This window comes from Macrotis lagotis, chromosome X (genome assembly GCF_037893015.1).
Source record: "Macrotis lagotis isolate mMagLag1 chromosome X, bilby.v1.9.chrom.fasta, whole genome shotgun sequence".
Classification (NCBI taxonomy): Eukaryota; Metazoa; Chordata; class Mammalia; order Peramelemorphia; family Peramelidae; genus Macrotis; species Macrotis lagotis.
The window spans coordinates 90077764-90100421 of record NC_133666.1 but is presented as its reverse complement, the minus strand read 5'-3'; the positions used below and the strand labels follow the sequence as shown (position 1 = coordinate 90100421).

General features: G+C 32.8%; 1 pseudogene; it reads left to right on the top strand.

Moving 5' to 3' along the window:
* Positions 1 to 15201: 15201 nt before the first annotated feature.
* LOC141503236 (ADP/ATP translocase 3-like) lies at positions 15202 to 16286 on the top strand (annotated as a pseudogene).
* Positions 16287 to 22658: the final 6372 nt, after the last annotated feature.

Sequence of the window (22658 nt, the reverse complement as noted above, 5' to 3'; positions counted from 1 at the left end):
TGACTGAATTAAATATTTATAATCATGAGCCATTTATAACTCTTCCAGCTTAGTGATTTCTTTTATCATCTTTCCCTTTGTTTCACCTTCACATTCCTGCATGTAGGCTGATGTATTTTCAGTCTAATCAATAACACAGAACTCAAGTCTTTTGTTCTGGTGCATATCTGAGATTTTTTTTTAACTAACACATTATAATTCCTCACAATATTTCAACTTCATTCAAAGAAAGGTTTTCAAAATAGAGTTGAAAAATTGGTAGACTAATTCTATTTCAAGACCATTTTTGACTTACCTCAAAATCTGTCTAGCTTTTTTTAGAGATCCCATATCCAGTTGTGTTAAAAGGGAGTATACCCCTTTCCAAAACAAAATTGTCTATTCCCATATCTCCCAACTAAAGCATGAGTTTGGAATAGAGCAAAGATTTGAAAATTACAGACATCTTTCCTTCGAAGGAGCATGTCCTGGTGGAGACCAAGTACCTGTCCCTTCTCTAAAACCCTAAAAGTACAAACTTTAAAAAATACAGGGTTAAAATAAAATGACATAAAATAAAGGTTAGACTTGAAGTTTTTCTCAGAGATTGCTTTGTCCTACAGGTAGAAGCCATTTTTCCAACATAGGCACCATTAACTGAGAGAGAGCAAAAGAATATATGGAATCCTGAACCCCCTTGGTGACCTGTCAATGTATAATCTTATATTGCTCACTTGCTCCTCAGAGACAATACTATCTGATGAATTGTTATCTGTTCCCCGAATTTAAGCTTGAAGGCATGATTATGCCTTTCAGCATCCTGATCTTTATCTTCCTGAGTTTCTAATTAACATAGAGGGAAATAGCCAGGTCTTGACTTTTCAGCTAGTGGTTAAAGTGAAGGAGACATCAAGATTGAGTACTGGTTTTTATTAGTTTTTTTTGCAAGGCAATGGGGTTAAGTGGCTTGCCCAAGGCCACACAGCTAGGTAATTATTAAGTGTCTGAGGCTGGATTTGAACTGGGGTACTTCTGAATACAGGGCCAGTGCTCTATCCACTGTGCCACATCAATCCCCAAGATTGAGTATTGTTAAAAAAAATCAGCCTTTTTCACAGCAATATAGTTGTGAAATATTTTATTTTTATTTGTAATAGTAGTGTACTTTGTCAATGAGAATGTACATTACTGAATAGAATGTGCCAGTTTTCTTCCCAAATGAGACTGATGATCTGATTGAAAACATGTGCAGTATGACATAGGAAGTTAATGGTCAGATTCCTCTTGAGATGAGAAGAGGTGACATGTTGTCTCAATCAGGAAGGAAATCAAGTATTCTAAATGGGTAGAGGTAAAGAGAAAATTATTTCTAGGCATGAATGACTCTCTTTGCAAGGGAAGGTAAATAGGAAATGAATTTTTCTATATGAAGAAAGAGAAGAAATATAATCTATGATGGAAAGCTATAAATGAAGAGTGCAGCCTTATTATGAATCTTATTCCATAACAAAAAGGGTTCATGCATGATACTATAGTTCTAGGAGTATTTCAGAATTGATTGAACAGGCGATGATGTAAACAGATGTGGCGTGTGGAAAACTATGGAAGTGAGCTGAGTAGAGAGACATAGTGCAGGTAAATCAGTCAGAAGATCACCACAATTGTCCAAAGAAGAAAATTGTGATTGTATGAATCAGTGTAAGAAACAATTGCCCCACCAAGAACTCATGACACTCATTAGAAAGTAAAGATGTGGGAAAGAATCAAGTGTTTTGCTTTCACAAGGGTGAGAAAGGGTACTGCCAGAATTTCACAGATGTTTGTTAGGATAATACATTACAAACCTGGGATCTCCAGTCTTTGTGTAAACTCAAGAGATACCAACCTGTTTAAATGAAGAAGAGAGTTAAGACAAAAGGAAAAGGAGAAATAACTTTGCAGAGGTTGAATGGGAGTCTGTGCTATTGTCCTTTGCTCCTGGAGAAGGAAGTAGCTATTCTTGCTCATTAGTATAATGAACAGGGTGGGGAAAAGGTATGGGGGCAAATTTATCAATTAGATTTGTGACCCCAGTCAATGATTGGTGAGAAGGGGTAGGAGTAAAGCCGTTGAAAGTGCATATAACATCTAGTATTTTGGGGTTCTGGGGTCTCTCTCCCCTTGAAAGTGGTGTACTTCTTTATTAAAATGTCTTAATAAAAAAAAATCCTTTTAATCACTCTGGACTAAGTATTCTCAAGCCATTTATAACAAAGGGGATCCTTCATTACAACATTTTTGCAAGAATGGATGACTCAAAAATAAGCACACTCTTGAACCTTGTGAATCAGCTGGATACTTGTTGACCCCAGTTCTTAATTTCTTTTGCCCTTATTTTGGTATATGATAGGCCCCTTTGCAAATATGAGAATCTATATCTAATCACAGAACTGTTTTTGCCAGTTTGTCAGCTTACTAGCCAATGGCTTATTTCTAACTTATGTGTAGACTTTCTCTTTAATACCTGTCAATTTAAACCTTAGGCTCCATTTCAAAATCTAGACACTTCTCACATCAGTGAGTCAATTTAGCATTTACTAAACATGTATCATATGTTAGGTGCTCTGTTAAGCAATGGAAATATACATAAAAGTCAAATCCATGACATTCCCTGCCTCAAAGAGCTGACTTTACAATGACAGATAAATGTGATGCTGGTCCTTAGTCATCTCCTGAAATGGAGGTTTTGAAATTTGTGACTCTGCTCTCAAATCAAGGTGGAGGGAAGGAGGTGATGAAGGATGCATTCCTTTAGTATCATTTGATAGATAGATGGAAAGATATTAAACATTTATTGAGTTCCTTCTAAGAACCAAGTATTGTGCTAATGGATGATTCTAAAAATAAGATAAAATAGACAAATCTCTTCCCTGAAACAAGTTACAATTTAATAAAGGAAAAGGTCACATGAATGAGGAGTAGGAAGTGGTGGAGATGGGCATAGTTTAGAGTTGGTAGTTCTTTACTTACTAAGAACAATAAAAACCTGAATTAAATATTCAGAGATCAGTCTGTCTGGAAAAGCACCAAAATAACTAGGTTTAAATAAAATGTTGCCCCTAAAAATAAAGATCAGTTTTAATAATCATAAAGACTTTCAGTACTCATATTTAGGACATGCCAATATAACAAAAATATCATTGCTCCTCAGAGTAATTTTCTAATTTTATCCTATAATAATGACAAGATCAAAAAGATACTTTGCACGACTAATTGAATAAAACATTTGGGAAGGAAAGACGGGATATCACAAAAAGGTCCACTGAAATTTAAAAATTAAAAGGGTTATATTCAAAATTGAAACTACATTATTAAACAGTAGACAGAAAAATTGAAATCATTTTAAAAAATAGAGATCAATGTAACTAAACAGTCAGAACAAGTCCAGTGGAATGTTATATTCTGTGTTTACTAAACCGGAAACCACAAATGGTCCAGGAATGAAGTCCTTTTTTGGTAACAACTATTGTAATAACTAATAAACAGTCATGGAGAAATTGAAATTAGACAAACAGTATATACCATATTGGACACTAAATTTTAAATAGATTCATTACCTTATTAAAAAATATCACCAATAGAAAAACAGAGTCTTTATCTCATTCAGTTATGGGGAAAAGATATATTTCTAAGGTATTCTGCAAATATCAAGACATCATTTTTCCTGCCATACAATAGCTTAGTCAAGATCTCTTCAAGGCATGGATTATCAGTTTCAGAATTAAATTAAAAGCTATTTGTCTCCAGGGAAAAGCTTTACTAATGCTAATGGCTGATTTATAACCATTCATGACACAGAGATGGCATAGAACAGATAGGAAAGATGAGTATACTATTAGATCGCTATATTGCATTTTGTAAGTTTTTTTCAGCATGAAGTACATTATTCTTTGTGACACTACCAGAAGCACATGCCTTCTTTTCTCTTGGGCATCATTCAAGTTAGTACACAGTAATAGAATATATTCATAGTAATCATCACGTAGCATGAAATGTTATGGAACCTGTTGAATCTCCATTCTTAGGAATCAAATCTCAACTCTTTTGTGTAGAACTAAGATTAGATTTTACCCATGATGTTATAAACAGATATTCATCTGTTTCCATTTTAGAATTGATTTTTACCTTTACTCTAGATTAAAAAGATGCTAGAGTCCTGCCACATTTTGGGATATACTTATTTTTATGAGTTTTTTAAAATTATGGGGAAAATGTCTCCTTGTATTATGCTTTTCCATATCAGACATCCAATGCCTTCTGGTCCAGAGCCTGTATTATTGAAATTTAATGAAAAGGAAGGAAGGAAGGAGAAAAGTAAAAAGTAAAAATGTATATAAGGAAAGAAAGAAGCAAAGAAAGAAGAAAGATAGAAAGAAGGAAAGAAGGAAGAAAAATGAAGGAAGCAGAATAAAAAGAAAATTGTAAGTTGATCCAATCGGTACTCTGGTTCTATTGTTCATTATCTGAAGCTGTATAGCATGGTACATCATGATTTCACTAGAATCATATTTGGTTACTGTTTTGCAGACAGGTTGGAAGTCTTACAAAGTTGATTATCTTTAAAATACAGTATTACTGTTGTTATTGTATAAAGTGTTCCTTTTGTTTACTCCCTTCATATTGCATCAGTTCATACAAGTTTTTCCACGGTTTTCTGAAACCATTCCTTTGGTCATTTCTGACTTCGCAAGAATAGTAGCTTTTCATATTCACATACAATAACTTTTTATGTTATTCTTCAATTAATGGACATCTTCTTACTTTCTAATTCTTTGCCACCAAAAAATGAGCATTATTAAGTTTTTCTATATATATATATATAAAGGTTCTTGTAGCACAAGGAAAAATAATATAGTTCAGAATTACTTTCCAGAATGTTTGGAGCAATGATATTCCTACTATACTTTCTAGATGCTTTTTTTTGCTAAGATATTATTTATTTTAATGAGAAAATATGTATGTGTATATGTGAATCTCTGTGTAGTCTTCTTGAGGAGGGAAGAGGAAAAATTAAAAAATTATAAAACTGAGAAAAGCAAAGAAAAGGTGGAAAATGTATAACACATTTTGTAGTATTTATAATATAGACTGTTTTGAAAAGAAAATTTATTGCATTTTATTTATAATCCTCTCTTATTTTCTACTGTACACATGACAATGTTTTCTTTTCTTTTTTAACTTTAAAATGAAAATAAAAAGAACTTTTAAAAATAACAAATAAAGAAAAAAAGAATAAGGAGATTTAGTGACTTATTAAAAGCCTTCTCTGCATTTTTGGATGAAAGGTGATGATTTTTGTCAATCTTTTTATTTACATGGGTAGCTATTTTCCTAATATTTAACTACCAATAACAAATGTTGTAGGTATTATTGGAAAATTGAGAGACGAATGTTCTGTTTTGAATTGATTTACCCTTTATGTGGAGCAATTTGGGAACCTTTCTCTGTTTGACTTTTATGCTTTTTCTTTAGATTAGTTTATGAACTTAGATTGTGAAGAGCACATACCTAACTAATGAGGATGGGTTAAGTTTGGGTGGGGGGAGGAATCCTGTTAGGATAAATGGGTTTTGGATTCCTTGATTCAGGGCCTCACTCTCTCTCTCCTCATTTTAAGGCAGATTGGTGTCTGATTCCCGAGAATTGAATAAAACTTTTTTCTTCATACCTTGAGAAATCTCTGAACTTTATTCAAGTGGGAAATTCATCCTGGACAGCAATGATTTTGAGATTAAGGGGATTGCCATTCAATGGAGAAAACTCCATCCACTGGGGAAACAAACTGGGGTATATAATTGTGATTTATAAATAAAAAAGAGAGCAAAGTTAGCTATAGAATAGATCATTTAGGGGCAGCTAGGTGGCATAATGTATAAAGCACTGGCCCTGGAGTCAGGAGTACCTTGCTTCAAATCGGGTCTCAGACACTTACTAGCTGTGTGTCCTTGGGCAAGCCACTTAACTCCATTTGCCTTACAAAAAAACCCTAAAAAAATAAAATAGTTCATTTCAATTACATTAAATTTGAAAGATTTCATTAAAGTAATATAAACGTAACCAACAGCAGAAGAAAAGCAGAAAATTTGGAAAAACTTTTTATAGACAGTTTATCAGATAAAGATTTCACACCTTACATAAATAAAGAACTTTCTCAAATCCTTAAGAGTATGAGTCATTCACCAGTTGATAAGTGGACAAAGGATATGAACAGGCAATTTCCTATTGAAGAAATCAAAGCAACGTATAGATATAGGAAAAAATGTTTTAAATCATTATCGATTAGAAAAATGCAAATAAAAACATAGAAGTATCATTTTACGTATCTTCAAGAATATATAAAAGGATAGAAAGGGAAAGGACAAATGTAAGAGGGGGTGTAATAAAATTGGAATATTAATTCAGTGTTGGTGCAAATGTCAATAGATTCAACATTTGTCCAAAGTAATTTGAAGCTATTCCCAAACAGTTATTAAATTATCTATGCCCTTTGACTCAGCAATAACACTATTTGACCCATTCTGTAGATAATTATTGAAAAAGGATAAGAACCCACATGCTCTAAAATTATAAGCAGCTTTCTGTGATGGCAAAGAATTGGGGAATTGAAAGAATGCTTATCAATTGGGGAATAACTGGACAAGTTGTATAAATAAAACCTGGAAGGACAAACCAAATAAGGAAGCGTGAAATGAACAGAACCAAGAGAACATTATATACTGTAACATAAAAACTATTTTAAGACTGACACTTAATAAATATTATTTTTATTAGTATGAATGCACAAATAAAGACACTGCTGCATTCAGAGAAAGAACTAATAAATAGAAGCATGTATAGAATAACTTTTCATTTTTATATGTATACACACATACACACACTCATATATACACACATTTGTGTATGTATACATGTATACATATATTTACACCTATTGGTGTAGCCATCTCTAGGGTAAGGAGGTATAGGGAAGAATAAAAAGAATTTTATATTACAATTTTTTATATTTGAAAGGAATAGGAAGCTTTGTATAGTAGAATTGCAGTTTAATGGACAATTTAATTTTTTAATAGTACTGCATTATAGAAATGCTTGTTTCAATTCATAAATTAAAAATGAAATTTAATAATGAAATTGTTAAAAGATGATAGAGTATGGTTGGCAGGAAGTGATGTATAATCATCATTAGATGTTACCATCATTACAATTTAAAGTATTCTTATTCAGATCCTTATAATTTCTCATTCATATTTGCCTTTATATTTTTCTCTTTATTCAAGACTTTGAATTTCAGAGTTTCTATACAACTCTGGCTTTCACATTAGGAATTTTTGGAAGTCCTCTATTCCCTTTTTTTGCAAGGCAATGGGGTTAAACGACTTGTCCAAGGTCATGCAACAAAGTATTAATTTTGAGTGTCTGAGGTCAAATTTGAACTCAGAATCTCCTGACTCCAGGGCCAGTGCAATATCCACTGTTCCATTTCATGGCCCCTTGTTCTCTGTTTCTTCCAACTCTTAAACCCCTTGTATACACAGTTTTCCTGGGCAAATTTCTCATTTACACACATTTATGTTGTTTTTTTCCTTCTGAGGTGTGATGCTGTACAATCTCCATTCTTTTCTAATAGTAGCATACATGAAAATATAAGGTATTTCATGTCTAATACTGATTGCCTCCTTGGGATTTTTTTCCTTCTTTCTGTCAGCTTGCAATAATACAAGTTTGACAAAGAAGAATCCACTTGGATAAAGGAAAAAGGAGAGGTATAATGGAGTGATACATTATCTCACATAAAAGAGGAAAAACAATTTTGCAGTGCAGGGGGGACGTTGAATTAGGTAGCAGAGAATGCTTGAACTTTATTCTCAACAGAGTTGACTCAAAGAGAAAATACACAAACTCAGGCAGTATAGAAATCTATTGTATTTCATTTTATTTTTAGTTTTTTTTCAAGACAGTGTGCGTTAAGTGGCTTGCTCAAGGCCACACAGCTAGCTAATTATTAAATGTCTGAGCCTGGATTTAAACTCAGGTACTCCTGACTAAAGGGCTGGAAACTTTAGATATATATGAAAATATTTCTGGGATGTTGGTTTTGAGGTTTTATTCAGAAGATGACTGATGAATTATTTTTACTTCTATTTTGTATCCAGATTTTTAGATATGTGATCAGATATGAGATTTCTCGAAATGCTTTATGCTATTATTGATCATGATTTGTTTATAATTTGTTTATTCTTCTATTATCACTCTTTGATCTGTTTTCCAGATCAGGTCAGTAGTTTCTGCTGTGAAATACCTTATATTTTCATGTATTTAAAATAACTTGCTTTTGCTTTAATATTTCTTTTTTGGCTCATGTATCTGTTATCTTCTTATTTAGATCATATTAATTGCTAGGAAAAGCAGGTATTTTGCACAGTGCAAAGAAATGAGTTCAAATCTGGTCCCATACACTTATTGTTTGACTCAGTTTATTCATCTGTAAAAAGAGTACAAAAGGATACTGGCTAACCATTCCAGTATCATAAAATTACTCTGAGAAATTTATTTACCCGTGATGCCATCTACAGATATGAGTCTGTCTACATTCCAGAATTGATTTCTACTTTTCTTCTAGATGAAAATGACACTAGAGTCCTGAACTCTTTTGCAAGTTACTTCTATTTTTGTGAATTTTTAAAAATTGTTGTGAAATGTCTTCTTGCATTATGTTTGCCCATATCCAGCACTGAATGCTTTCTGCTGCAGTAGCGGTATTACTGCAGTGGAATTATTGCAATGTAAGGAAGGAGAAACGGACAAAAGGAAGAAAGGATATAAAAAAAGAAGGGAAAAAGGAGATTCGGAAGGGAGGGAGGGAGGAAGGGAGGAAGGAAGTAATAAAGAAAGAATAAGTGAAGATGATTAAATCTGTCTTCAGAATTCATCAGTTCATTAAGTGAAGCAGGGTAGCATGCTAAATGATGAGTCTTCTGGAATTGTAGCTTTTTACTCTGTTGATATGTTTGAAGTCTTACATAACAGGTTATCTTTAAAATACATTGCTGCTTTTAATATAGAGAGTATTCTGAATCTTATTTTATTTCATATCAGTTCATACACATTTTTCCATTTTTTGCTCTAACTAGTCAGTTATTTCTCAGTTGAAGGGCATCACCTTAGTCTCTAATTCTTTGCCAATTAAAAATGAGCACCTATGAGTATTTTTATGTATAAAGATTTTCTTTTTCCTTCTCTGAACTTTTTGGAGAATAGAACTAGTAGTGTTATCACTAGGTAAATGAATGTACCCATGAAAATAATTCTTTCGGAACAGTTCCAAATTTCTTTCCACAATGTGTGCCCCAATGACAATTACAGAAAAGCAAACAAAAAAAAGGAAAATTTTAAACACAATGTTCAATATTTATTATATAGGCTTTCACGAAATAAAAATTCATTGCTTTATGTTTTGAATCTTCTATGATCTGCAGTGTCCATGGAAATGTTTTTCTTTTCTTTTCATATTTTGTAGTTTAGTTTAAAATAAGAAAGAACTTTTTTTACAAGGCAATGGGCTTAAGTGCCTTGCCCAAGGTCACACAACTAGGCAATTATTAACAGTCTAAGGTCGGATTTGAACTCAGGTCCTCCTGACTCCAGGGCCAGTGCTCTGTGCACTGTCCCATCCAGCTGCCCCTATAAACATGCTTAAAAAACTAAAAATAAATAAAAACAAGAAAAAGAGTGTTTCTTAACTTATGAAAAATATTTTCTGAATTTATTGATAAATATGATGTTTTTGTCATTCTTATTATATGGATAATTATTTTCATGATATTTCTAATATTTAACAATCAGTGACAAATGTTGGAAGTGATATAGGAAGGCTAACTCATCAATGTCCTGTTGGTGGAGTTGTGAACCGATTTAACCATTATGTAGAGAAATTTAGAACTATGCCCAAAGACCTAAAGAAGCATGCTTACACTTTAGCCCAGCAATATTACTATGTTTTTTTTAATCCCAACAGAGATTAACAAAGAAAAAAGGAAATGGACCTGTCTGTGCAAAAATATTTATATCAAATCCTTACTAATGGCAAAGAATTGGAGATTGAGGGTATTCCCATCAAATGGCAAATGACTGAATAAGGTATTCTATATGATTGTAATGGAATACTATTTTACTTTAACAAATGATCAGATGCTCTCAAAAAAAATCTGGAAAAACTTATATGAACTGAAACAAAGCAAACTGTGTAAAATCAGGAGAATATTTTACAAAGTAGCAACAATATAATATCGATGATCAACTATGAATGACTTAGCTATTCTCAACAACTGAGTTGTACTTATGATGAAAAATGATATTCATCCCTATAGAAGGAACTGAATATAGACTGCAGCACATCTTTTTAAACTTTCTTTTTTCTTCCTTCCTTCTTTCTTTCTCTCTCCTCCTCTCTCCTTCCTTCCTTCCTTCCTTCCTTCCTTCCTTCCTTCCTTCCTTCCTTCCTTCATTTCTGTATTCACTTATTATTTTTCTTGTATTTTTAGTCTAGCTTATCTTTCATAACATGGCTACAATGGGAATATGCTTTCCATGTCAGACTGAGTGTCATCTAAAAGAGGATGTTCAAGGGGTGGGATAGAATTTGGAACTCAAAAATTTAAAAGTGAAAGTTCAAAATTGTTTTATCATCTAATTCAATTAAAATCAAAGACTAAATAAAATTTTGTTTTTCAAAAAGTCAAAGACTTGAGACTAAAGCAAATACAACTCACACCTCAAAAATATTCTTCTCAACAATATAACTGAGAAGTTATCCTCTACATTTATTTAGAAAAAATATGTGATTTATTTTTCAACTTTATGCATGAAACTCAAATAATCATGATAAATTCCACAATTCCACATGAAAAGAGATTTTTTGGCCTCTTTGAAATGTTATAGGCAAAGCACTTCCAAGTTTCAAAGCATCACATGAAAATTTTACAAAAATTAACCATGTGTCTATGCAAAAATATATTGCATACAGATGAAACAAGGAACAATATATAATCCTTCTTTTGTAGATCCACAATACAATAAAAATACTCTTTAATTAAGGGATTGCAAACACAAAAAAAGCAATCAAAATGGAGTCTTAACAATGAAACCCTAAAACTCAGTTTGTAAAAGTAAGATAATAGGAATCAAATGATAATTATGTGAAAGAAATTGATGATGAAATGATATGCCAGAATTTCTGGGATACTGCTAAAGTCATCCTAAGAAAAGAATTCATATTTCTACAAACAGCCATTAGCAAAATAGAAAAAGAGAAGCTCAAAGAATTAGAATATGCAAGTAAAACATTAAAAAACAAAACAAAGAAATCAAGCTAAAATAAGCTTAAGAAATAGATTGAAATTAGAAGAAAAATAGATATATTAAAAAACATAAAACAATAAATGAAATCTAAAACTGATTCTTGGAAAAGGCAGTTAAAATTGATAAATCATTTTCTAAGCTAATTTGTAAAAGGAGGACAGAATCCCAAAATAGAAAAATAATAAATGAATGAAGTGAAATCACAACAAAACTAGAAGAAAAAAGAATAATTAAAACATTATAAACAATTTCATGATAACACAACAGAGAAAAAAAGAAATAAAGGAAACAATGTTGGAATATAAAATACTCAAATTATCAAAAGACAAGATTGAGTTAATAAATAAATCAATTTCAGAAAACAAAATAGAACTTGGTATAAAGGAACTTCCAAGGGAAAAAAGTCCAGATCCTTTTGAATTAATAGAAGAATTCTACCAAGCTTTTCGAAGAACAAGTTTCCCAACACATTCTACAAAAACAAGATATATCAACGGTTACCAGGACACTTTATGAGACAGATATCATGAAACTTTGGAAAGATAAAACAAAGAAAACTATAGCCCTACATCATTAGTGAGTATAGACACAAAAAGATTAAACAATACTATGCAAATACACTGCAGCAATTTTTAATCTATTTTCTCCAACTACATGTAATTATAGCTTTCAGCAATTATTTTTAGCAAGGTTTTGAGTTACACATTTTCCTCTCTCCCTCCTTTAACTCCCCCTCCCCCTGACAGAAAGGAATCAAATATAGATCATATATGAATAAGTATGCTAAACATGAATCCATATTAACCATATTGTGAAAGAAGGTTCAAATCTAAATGGTGAAATAAACATTAGACACAAAAAATCATAACATATAATACCTTTAAAAATATTGAAGATAGTAAGCTTTGGATTGCATTTAAATTCCATAATTTCATCACTGGATATGGATTGTATTTTCTATCACAAGTCTTTTAGAATTCTTTTTATTACTGTATTGCTGAACTGAATGAGTTCATCATAGTTGTTCATCGCACAATGCTGTTATTTTGGTTCTGTTCCTTCACTAGCAGCAGTTCATGCAAGTTTCTACAAGCTATTCTGAAGTCCCATCTCTCATTATTTCTTATAAAATAATAGTGTTCCATCACATTCATATCCAACAATTTGTTCAGTTTATCCCCAATTGTTGGACAACCCTAAAATTCAAATTCTTTGCCATAATGAAAAGAGCTGCTATATTATTGAACATGTAAATTTTTTACCCTTTTTGTGATATCTTTGGGATACATACAAAGTAGTAGTATTTGTAGCTCAAAAGGTATATGTGTGTACATATATATATATATATATATATATATATATATATATATATGTGTGTGTGTGTGTGTGTGTGTGTGTGTGTGTGTGTGTGTGTGTGTATGCATGTATACCATAATTTTAATGCCTTTTGGGAAGAGTCTCAAATTGATCTCCAAATAGGTTGGACCACTTCACAACTCCACCAAAAGTGCATTGATATCCTAGTTTTCCCCACATTCCCACATTTTCACTTTTAGTCATATTGGCCAGACTAATTGGTGTGAAGAGGTATCTCAGAGTTGCTTTAATTTGCATTTCCTTAAGCAATAATAATTTAGAGCACTTGTTCATAGGACTATAGACAGCTCTTCAAGTGAGAATTGACTTTTATGGGGAAATGACTTGTTTACTTATAAATTTAACTCAGTTTTCTCTATATATTTTAGAAATGAATCCTTTATCAGAAACACTAGTTCTAAAAATTGTTTCCCAACATACTGCTTTCTTTTTAATCTTGCTTGCAAAGATTGTATTTGTGGATAAACTTTTCAATTTAATGTAATCAAAATTATCCATTTTGTATTTTATACTGTTCTCTATCTTCCCTTTTATCATAAATGGTTCACCTTTCCATAAATCTGACTGATACACCATTCCTTGTTGTTCTGATTGGCTCATGATATCACCTTTTATGACTAAATCTTATAACCATTTAGACATTACCTTGGTATAGGGTATAGATGTCATCCATGACTAGATTCTGCAAAAATTTCTTCCAGTTGTCCCAGAAGTTGTTAACAAAGAGTGAGTTCTTACCTCAGAAACTAGATCCTTTGAATTTATCAAATGACCAATTATTATACTCATTTATTACTATTTCTTTTGTATCTAATCTATTCCACTGACAGAATTGCAATTTAACCAATAAATTAATCCTGATAATTAAGAGAGAGTTATAAACATGATTTCAAAGTATCTAATTTTAGGAAAAAAACTATATAAAACAAGACACCAAAACCAAATGATTATCTCGATAAATGAAGAAAAATCTTTGTAGAATTGTTGCTCTCTTTTCTGCTGAAAATCCTATAGCACATAGGCACAGAAAAACATTTTTCAACTGCATGAAAAGCATCTATCTAAAAATAAAATCAGGTATCATATAATATGGGAATACACTAGGAACTTTCTCAAGAAATTTACTTGTAAAATAAGGAGGCCCAAGCTTACCTGTATCATTTGAGTTTTAGAAGTACTAGAAATAGCAATAAGATGAAAGAAAGATATCAAAGGCATAAATAAAGGTAATGAGAAGATAAAATGATCCCTATGTGCTCATTATATAATGCTGTACTTGACAAATCTTAGGAAATCAACTAAGATTTTAATCAAGACAGGAAAATTGAAAGTTAGATAATATGAACTCAAAAATGAATTCTATGTATTTATAATAAGGAAATTATAAAAAAGTTATAACAGAAAGGGAAATCCCATTGCAAAAGCTTCAGAAGGGATAACTATCTATAGATTGACCTATCAAAGTAACTGCATATCTGTATAGATTCAGTTACATGAGATACCTTAAAAAAATGAATAAAAACTGAAACAGGAAGAAGAATATTAAGTGAACATGGCTAGGCAATTTTTTTGAAGCTAATTTAAACAGGTTTTATTATACCAGTCAGATACTTTAACTTGTCAACAAATAGCAAAAGTCATTTAGAAATTTGAGATGTCTCAAATATCAAATGAAATGATGAAATGAAATAGGGATGAAAGGAAAATAGCAATCAGAGGCCTCTAACTATATAGTAAGAAAACAATTATCAAAACCATTTGATATTGATTCTTTTTTTTGCCAAGGCAATGGGGTTTAGTGGCTTGCCCAAGGCCATACAACTAGGTAATTATTTAATGTCTGAGCCTGGATTTGAACTCAGGTACTCCTGACTCCAGGGCTGGTGCTTATCCACTGTGCCACCTAGCCACCCCTGATTCTTTTTTTAAATAGTGAGTTTGATAATTGGAACAGACTAGAACAGAAAGAATCAAAAATCAAAAGTGAACCCCATGTACTAGTGTCTGGTAATTTCTACAAAACATAAATTACTTAGGAACAAATTATCAGGAAACCAATACATTCAAAATAGGAATGTGATTTATAAATTAATGACCATGGTACCAAACTAAAGGTCAGAAGAGAAACAGATTCTATAACTCTCATAGCTATGGGTAAAAAAAAAAAAAAAACTTTAAACAAAAAGAGAGACAATTACAAAAATGAAATACAAAGTTTTCTTTACATGAAACTGGAAAACTTATTGACAAAATTAATGTACCTCAGATAAGGAAAGAAGTGATTGAATGGGAAGAAATCTTTGTATTAAATTTTTATCATAAAGACTTGGTAGTCTTTCGCTCCGAGCTGTAGCGAGTGGCTGTGCGGGTTACAACGACTTCTCCAGCTTTCGGCCCTCTCTAGCCGGCTTTCTCCTTCTAACTCTAGCTCCTTCTCCTGCTGCAACCATGATGGAACAGGCCATCTCCTTCGCCAAGGATTTCTTGGCTGGTGGCATTGCTGCCACCATCTCCAAGACCATGTCGAGAGAGTCCAGCTGCTGTTGCAGGTGCAGCATGCAAGTAAACAAATTGCTGCAGACAAGCAGTACAAAGGCATTATGGACTGTATAGTCCGAATTCCAAAGGAATAAGGTATGCTTCCTTTCTGGCGGGGCAATTTAGCAAATGCCATCAGATATTTTCCCACCCAGGCCCTTAACTTTGCTTTTAAGGATAAGTATAAGCAGGTGTTTTTGGGAGGAGTGGACAAGCACACCCAATTTTGGAGGTATTTTGCTGGCAATCTTGCCTGGTGGTGCAGCTGGAGCCACTTATTTCTGCTTTGTTTATCCCTTGGATTTTGCAAGAACCAGCTTGGCAGCTGATGTTGGGAAGTCTGGCATTGAAAGAGAATTCAAAGGCCTGGGAGACTGGCTTGTGAAAATCACCAAGTCTGATGGAATTCGTGGCTTGTAGCAAGGTTTTAATGTCTCAGTTCAGGGTATCATTATTTATGGAGCAGCCTAATTTGGAATCTATGATACAGCAAAAGGTATGCTCCCAGATCGGAAGAACACTCACATTGTGGTAAACTGGATGATTGCACAGACAGTGACTGCTGTAGCAGGTGTGGTCTTCTATCCTTTTGATACCGTAAGGTGGTGAATGATGATGCAGTTTGGATGCAAAGGAGCTGATATCATGTACACTGGTACAATTGATTGCTGTAGTAAAATCGCTAAAGATGAGGGTGAGAAAGCTTTCTTCAAGGGTGCTTAGTCCAATGTTCTGAGAGGCATGGGTGGAGCTTTAGTGCTTGTCCTGTATGATGAATTGAAGAAAGTAATCTAAGAACATCCTAACTAAAAATGGAACCAGTAAATATAGATCATGTAGAATACTTAACCATATTTAGCATTTTTGGACCATTGACCTTCAAGAAATTCCTGTTGTCTTTTTTTTCAGGCCAGATCATATTTGTAGAAGGGCCAAGAACAGCTCTTAGAAAAAGGGACTCATTTATTGTGATCCATTATTCACACAGTGGAACTGATGATGATTCTGCATATTGATTCTATTGGCTTTTGGGAAAATAACAGTTACTGTGGGTCCAAGAAAGCAGATCAACTTAGACTATCTAGTTTAAATGCTCTTTTGTAGGACCATAAATTTGCGTTTAAGTATTTATTTAAAAAATCATGTCTCCCATTTGTACTTAAGCACTATATATACTATTTTGCACAGCTGACTATTTGGCAGTTATGATGTTCTGTGCTGGGCATTCTGCTGTAAAACAAAAAATACACAGAAAACTCTAAAAAAAAGACTTGGTATTCAAGATATTGAACTAATATAAATAAATATGTGTGTGTATATATATATATATATATATATATATATATATATATATATAATACTTATTATTAATAGCTTTTCCACAATTGATAAGTGGTGTAAAGATAAGAGAAAATAGGAATGGTCAAAAGATGACTAATTTTGTTGGCATAATCTATTCCTCCATATTGTGATTTTCTTCAGGAATGATCAAAAGTGCTCATATTAGGCATTTGTCTCCAATACTGTTACATCAATTAGTACAATCAAAATGAGACAAGATACCAAAAAAGCTCTGTAAGACTTTTTTGTTTTTGCAAGGCAATCAGGGTTAAGTAGCTTGCCCAAGGCCACACAGCTGGGTAATTATTAAGTGTCTGAGACAGGATTTGAACCCAGGTACTCCTGACTCCAGGGCCGGTGCTTTATCCACTACGCCACCTAGCTGCCCCTTCTGTAAGTCTTAATGTCTATTATCTGTCTGTTACTATTTTTCCAGTGAATTAACAGTACTTGGAAAACATTTCTGGATGTTGAGTTCCACGCTGAAAAATGAATGATTTTCCTATTTTACTACAAATTTTCACTTAATATCAGATTAAAAGAAGTAAATTAAACTAAAAAATTTCAAAAGCATGATATCATGTCAATTTGAAATTTTACAAATTGCAGTGTGTAGTTGACCAGTGAAAGTAGGCAAGCATGAAATTTTGTTTTCATGCTAACCAGGAATTCAAACATCTCAGAAGAATCCTGTTGATCCTGAAAGCAAGAAGAGACATTTAGACTTTTCAGGGACTCTGATAATCGGAAGATATTGAACCCTATCCTTTCAGCCTTGAGACATGAGTTGCAAAGTGGCTGTGTTCCTCTCCTGATACAGTGAGACAATTTGTGGAAATTAAGGTAGTAATTGGACAAGAATTTCTATTGCCTGTACGAGGATTATATATATATATATATATATATATATATATATATATATATATATATATACATATATATATATATATATATATATATATGTATATATATGTATAGAGAGGATGAAAAAGAAAACAAAACAAAACATAAAACACCTTGCTGGTTGTTTTCCTCTTGCTACTTACATTGTGTTTATTTTAATTAAATGCTATTGCTAATGAAAAAAAAAGGGATGAGAAAATAGTCCTGAAAAGAAGAATGTTAGAGTCTTCAAAATAACATTAATGAATTCTCTATCTATCACATGAGAGTCTGCTCTGTCTCACTAAAAATAACAGAAAGGCATACCAAAGCAACCCTAAGGATTCATCTCATATGTTTCAAAGTAGAAAGGATGATAAAGAATGACAACAGTCAATAAGTGTAGTCGTTGAGGCATGATAAACAAACTAATGAATTTTTTTGAAAGTGCCATGTACAGCAGAAAAAATAGTATAGTCCTTTCTATCTCCATTCAGTTTTCTCCAAAGTTCTATCCTGTCTGGGTTTTCTAATATTCCATTTATCTCATTACTTTCCATCTTGTTTATTTTATGTTTAGATTAATCTAAATCTGAGAGAGGGATTTTGAGGTGTCTTACCAGTAGGGTTTTGCTGTCTATGTCTTCCTGTAACTCATACAGCTTGTCCTCTAAGAATTTGGATGTTATTCCACTTGGTGCAGACATATAGAAATTGCTTCATTGTCTATGGTACCTTTTAGGAGCATATAGTTTCCTTATTTATCTCTTTTAATGAGATCTATTTTTACATCTGCTTAGTCTGAGAGAAGGATTGCTACCCCTCCCCTTTTCACTTCAGTTGAAGCAAAATATATTTTGATCCCATATTTTACCTTTACATTTTTTTAGTTTTTGCAAGGCAATGGGGTTAAGTGGCTTACCCAAGGCCACACAGCTAGGTAATTATTAGGTGACTGAGGCCAGATTTGAACTTAGGTACTCCTGACTCCAGGGTTGGTGCTCTATCCACTGAGCCATGTAGCTGCCCCTTACCTTTCTCTTTATGTATCTCTCTGCTTCAAATGAGTTTCTTGTAAGCAGCATATTGTAGGATTCTGGTTTTAAATCCACTCCACTATTTGGTTGCATTTTATGGGAGAGTTCATCCCATTCACATTCAAATTTATATTTACTAACTCTTTTTTTCCCTCCACACTATATTCTGTCTCTTGGCATTTTTCTCCTTTTTTGGCTTTATCCATATTCTCCAATATTTTGTTTCTGAATAGTGTGTTTGTTCCCTTTTATCCAACCCCCTTCCCCTTTCCTTCCACTTTCACTTTGTCCCTTCTTCCTTTCTTTCATTCTGTTAGTTATTATTTACATCCTCCCCTCCCTCTTTAGCCTTTTAATATCTGAAGGGCAAGATAAGTCACTTAACTGAGAGTATGATTGTTAATCCTTTTTTGAGCCAAATCCCATGAGAGAAAGATTCAGGCAGTTCTCCCTTCTTCCCCTCTATTGCAATAGGTCCTTTGTACCACTTTATGTAATGTAATTTACCAATTCAGTCTTCTCCATTATCCCATCTCTTTACTGACCCCCCCCATTTAAGTAGATATTGTTTTTAAATCATTCTATCAGAATCAAAGATAAGTAATGAGTATCCATTACTTTTGATTAAGTATATTCTGTCTATTAGAGTTACAGTTCTCTAGAGTTATGAGAATCTTTGTCCCAGGTGGGGATTAGCCAGTTTCATCTTACTGGACAGCAAGTATTTTCATTCTTTTCCATTTTTTATCTTTTCATGTGTCTCTTGAGTCTCCTGTTTAAAATCCAAATTTTCTATTTAGTTCTGGTTTTTTCATCAGGAAAAGTTGGAAGTCTCCTATTTCACTAAATGTCCATCATTTCCCCTGGAAGAAAAGGCTCAGTTTTGTAGGAGAATGAATTCTTGACTGCATTCCAAGCTCCCTTCCTCTTCAGAATATCATATTCTAGGCTCTTTGATCCTTAATGTAATTACAGCCAGGTGCTGTGTAATCCTTATTGTGGTTCCCTGATATCCAAATTGTTTCTTTCTGGCTCCTTGCAGGATTTTCTCTTTTATCAGATAGTTCTGCAACTTGACCACAATGTTCATTGACATTTTCATTTTGGGATCCCTTTCAGGAGCGGCTCGATGTATTCTTTCTATCATTACTTTACCTTGTGGTTCCTTGATGTCAATGCAATTTTCTTTTTTTTAAGATTTTATTTATTTTGAGTTTTACAATTTCCCCCAATCTTATTTCCCTCCCCCCACCAACAGGAGGCAATTTGCCAGTCTTTACAATGTTTCCATGGTATACATTGATCCAAATTGAATATGATGAGAGAGAAGAAACATAAAGTAAAAGAAATAGCCAGATCAGACAATAAGATAGCTGTTTTTTTCTCTAAATTAAAGGTAATAGTCCTTGTTGAAACTCCACAGTCATTTCTCTGGTTATAGATGATTTTCCCTATTACAGACAGGCACAAATTGTCCGTGATTGTCACACTGATAGAATGTGCAAGTCTATCAAGTTTGATCATCACCCCCATGTTGCTTTTAGGGTGTACAAAGGTTTTCTGGTTCTGCTCATCTCACTTAGCATCAGTTCATGGAAATCCCTCCAGGCTTCCCTGAATTCCTGTCGTTCTTGATTTCTAATAGAAAAATAGTATTCTATGATGTACATATAACAGTTTGCTAAGTCATTCCCCAATTGAAGGACATTTACTTGATTTCCAATTTTTTGCCACCACAAGGAGGGTTGCTATGAATATTTTATACAAGTGATGTTTTTACCCTTTTTCATCATTTCTTCAGGGTATAGGCCCAGTAGTGGTATTGCTGGATCAAAGGGTATGCACATTTTTCTTGCCCTTTGGGTATAGTTCCGGACTGCTCTCCAGAAAAGTTGGATGAGTTCATAGATACACCAACAATGTAGTAGTGTCCCAGATTTCCCACAACCCTTCCAAAATGTTCAATGTCCTATCCGATCATTGGCCATTCTGAGAGGTGTGAATTGGTCAATTTGCATTTCTCTAATAAGTAATGATTTAAAACAGTTTTTCATATGACTATGGAATGATTTAATCTCCTCATCTGTAAATTGCTTTTGCATATCTTTTGACCATTTGTCAATTGGGGAATGGCTTTTTAAAAAAAATTGACTCAGTTCTCTGTATATTTTAGTCCTTTGTCAGAAATACTAGTTGTAAAGATTGTTTCCCACTTTGGTACATTCCTTTACATTTTTGTTATATTGATTTTGTCTGTGTAAAAGATTTTTAATATAATTTAATCAAAATAATCTAGTATGGTTTTAGAGATGTTCTATATCTCTTCCTTAGTCATAAACTGCTTCCCTTTCCACAGATCTGACTGGTAAATGACTCCTTGAACTTCTAGTTTCCTTATACTATTGATTTTTATGTCTAAATCCTGTATCCATTTGGATCTAATTTTGGTATAGGATGTGAGATATTGGTCTAATCTAAGGTTCTTCCATACTAACTTCCAATTTTCTCTGCAGTTTTTAATTGAAGAGAGACTTTTTATCCCAATAGCTGCACTTCTTGGGTTTATCCAACAGCAGATTACTATAATTGTTTCCTGCTATTGTACCTAGTCCATTCTACTGGTCCACCACTATTTCTTAGCCAATACCAGACAGTTTTGATGACTGATGCTTTGTAATATAATTTTATTTCTGTTAGGTTAAGCCACCTTCTTTTGCACTTTTTTTCATTGAATCCCTAAAAAATTCTGACTTTTTATTTCTCCATATGAATTTACTTACAACTCTTTCTAATTCATTGAAATAATTTTTTTAGAATTTTCATTGTTAGGGCACTAAAGAGGTAGTTTAGCTTTGGTAGAATTGTGTTTTATTATATTACTATACTTATTCCTGAAAAGTTGATGATTGCCCAGTTATTTAAATCTGAGTTTATTTCAGTGAGAAGTGTTTTGTAAGTGTTTTCAAAAAGTTTCTGAGTCTGTGTTAGCAAATATACTACCATGTATTTTATATTGTCTGAGGTTACTTTGAATGTGATTTTTCTTTCTAGCTCTTCCTGCGGTATCTTTATAGTCATATATAGAAAGTTGAGGATTTATGAGGGTTTATTTTATATCCTGCCACTTGGCTAAAATTGCTAATTGTTTCCAGTAGTTTTTTGTGTATTTCTTGGGATTCTCTAGGTATACCATCATGTCATCTGCAAAGAGTGAGAATTTTATCTCTTCCTTCCCAATTCTTATTCCTTCAATTTCTTTTTCTTCTCTAATTGCTGAAGCTAATATTTCTACTAAAATATTGAATAGTAGTGGTGATAATGGGCATCCTTCGTTCACCCCTGCTCTTACTGGGAATGCTTCTAGCCTCTCCCCATTGAATATAATGCTTGGTGATGGTTTCAAATAGACACTGCTTATTATTCTAATGAATTTATTTATTATAAGTCCATTTATTCCTACACTCTCTAGTGTTTTTAGTAGAAATTGGTGTTGTATTTTGTCAAAAGATTTTTCAGTATCTATTGATACTATCATATAATTTCTGATAGATTTGTTGTTGATATAATTGATTATACTAACAGTTTCCATATATTAAACCAACCCTGCATTCTTGGGATAAATCCTACTTGATCATAATGTATTATTTCAGTGATAACTTGTTGCAATTATATTGGTAAGATTTTATTTAAGATGTTTGCATTTATTTATGTTCATCAGGGAGATAAGTCTATAATTTTCTTTTTCTGTTTTAACTCTTCCTGGTTTAGGTATAAGCACCAAATTAGTTTCATAGAAAGAGTTAAGCAGAGTTCCATCTTCCCCTATTTTTCCAAAGAGTTTATATAGAATTGGAATGAATTGTTCCTTAAATGTCTGATAGAATTCACTTGGGAATCTATCAGGTCCTGGAGATTTCTTCTTAGGGAGTTCAATCATGGATTGTTGAATTTCTTTTTCTGAGATAGGGATTTTTAGGTATTTAATCTCCTCTTCATTTTACCAGGGCAACTTAAATTTTTATAAATATACATTCATTTCACTTAGATTGTCCCATTTATTTGCATAGAGTTGCCTAAATAAATTCTGAATTATTACTTTAATTTCCT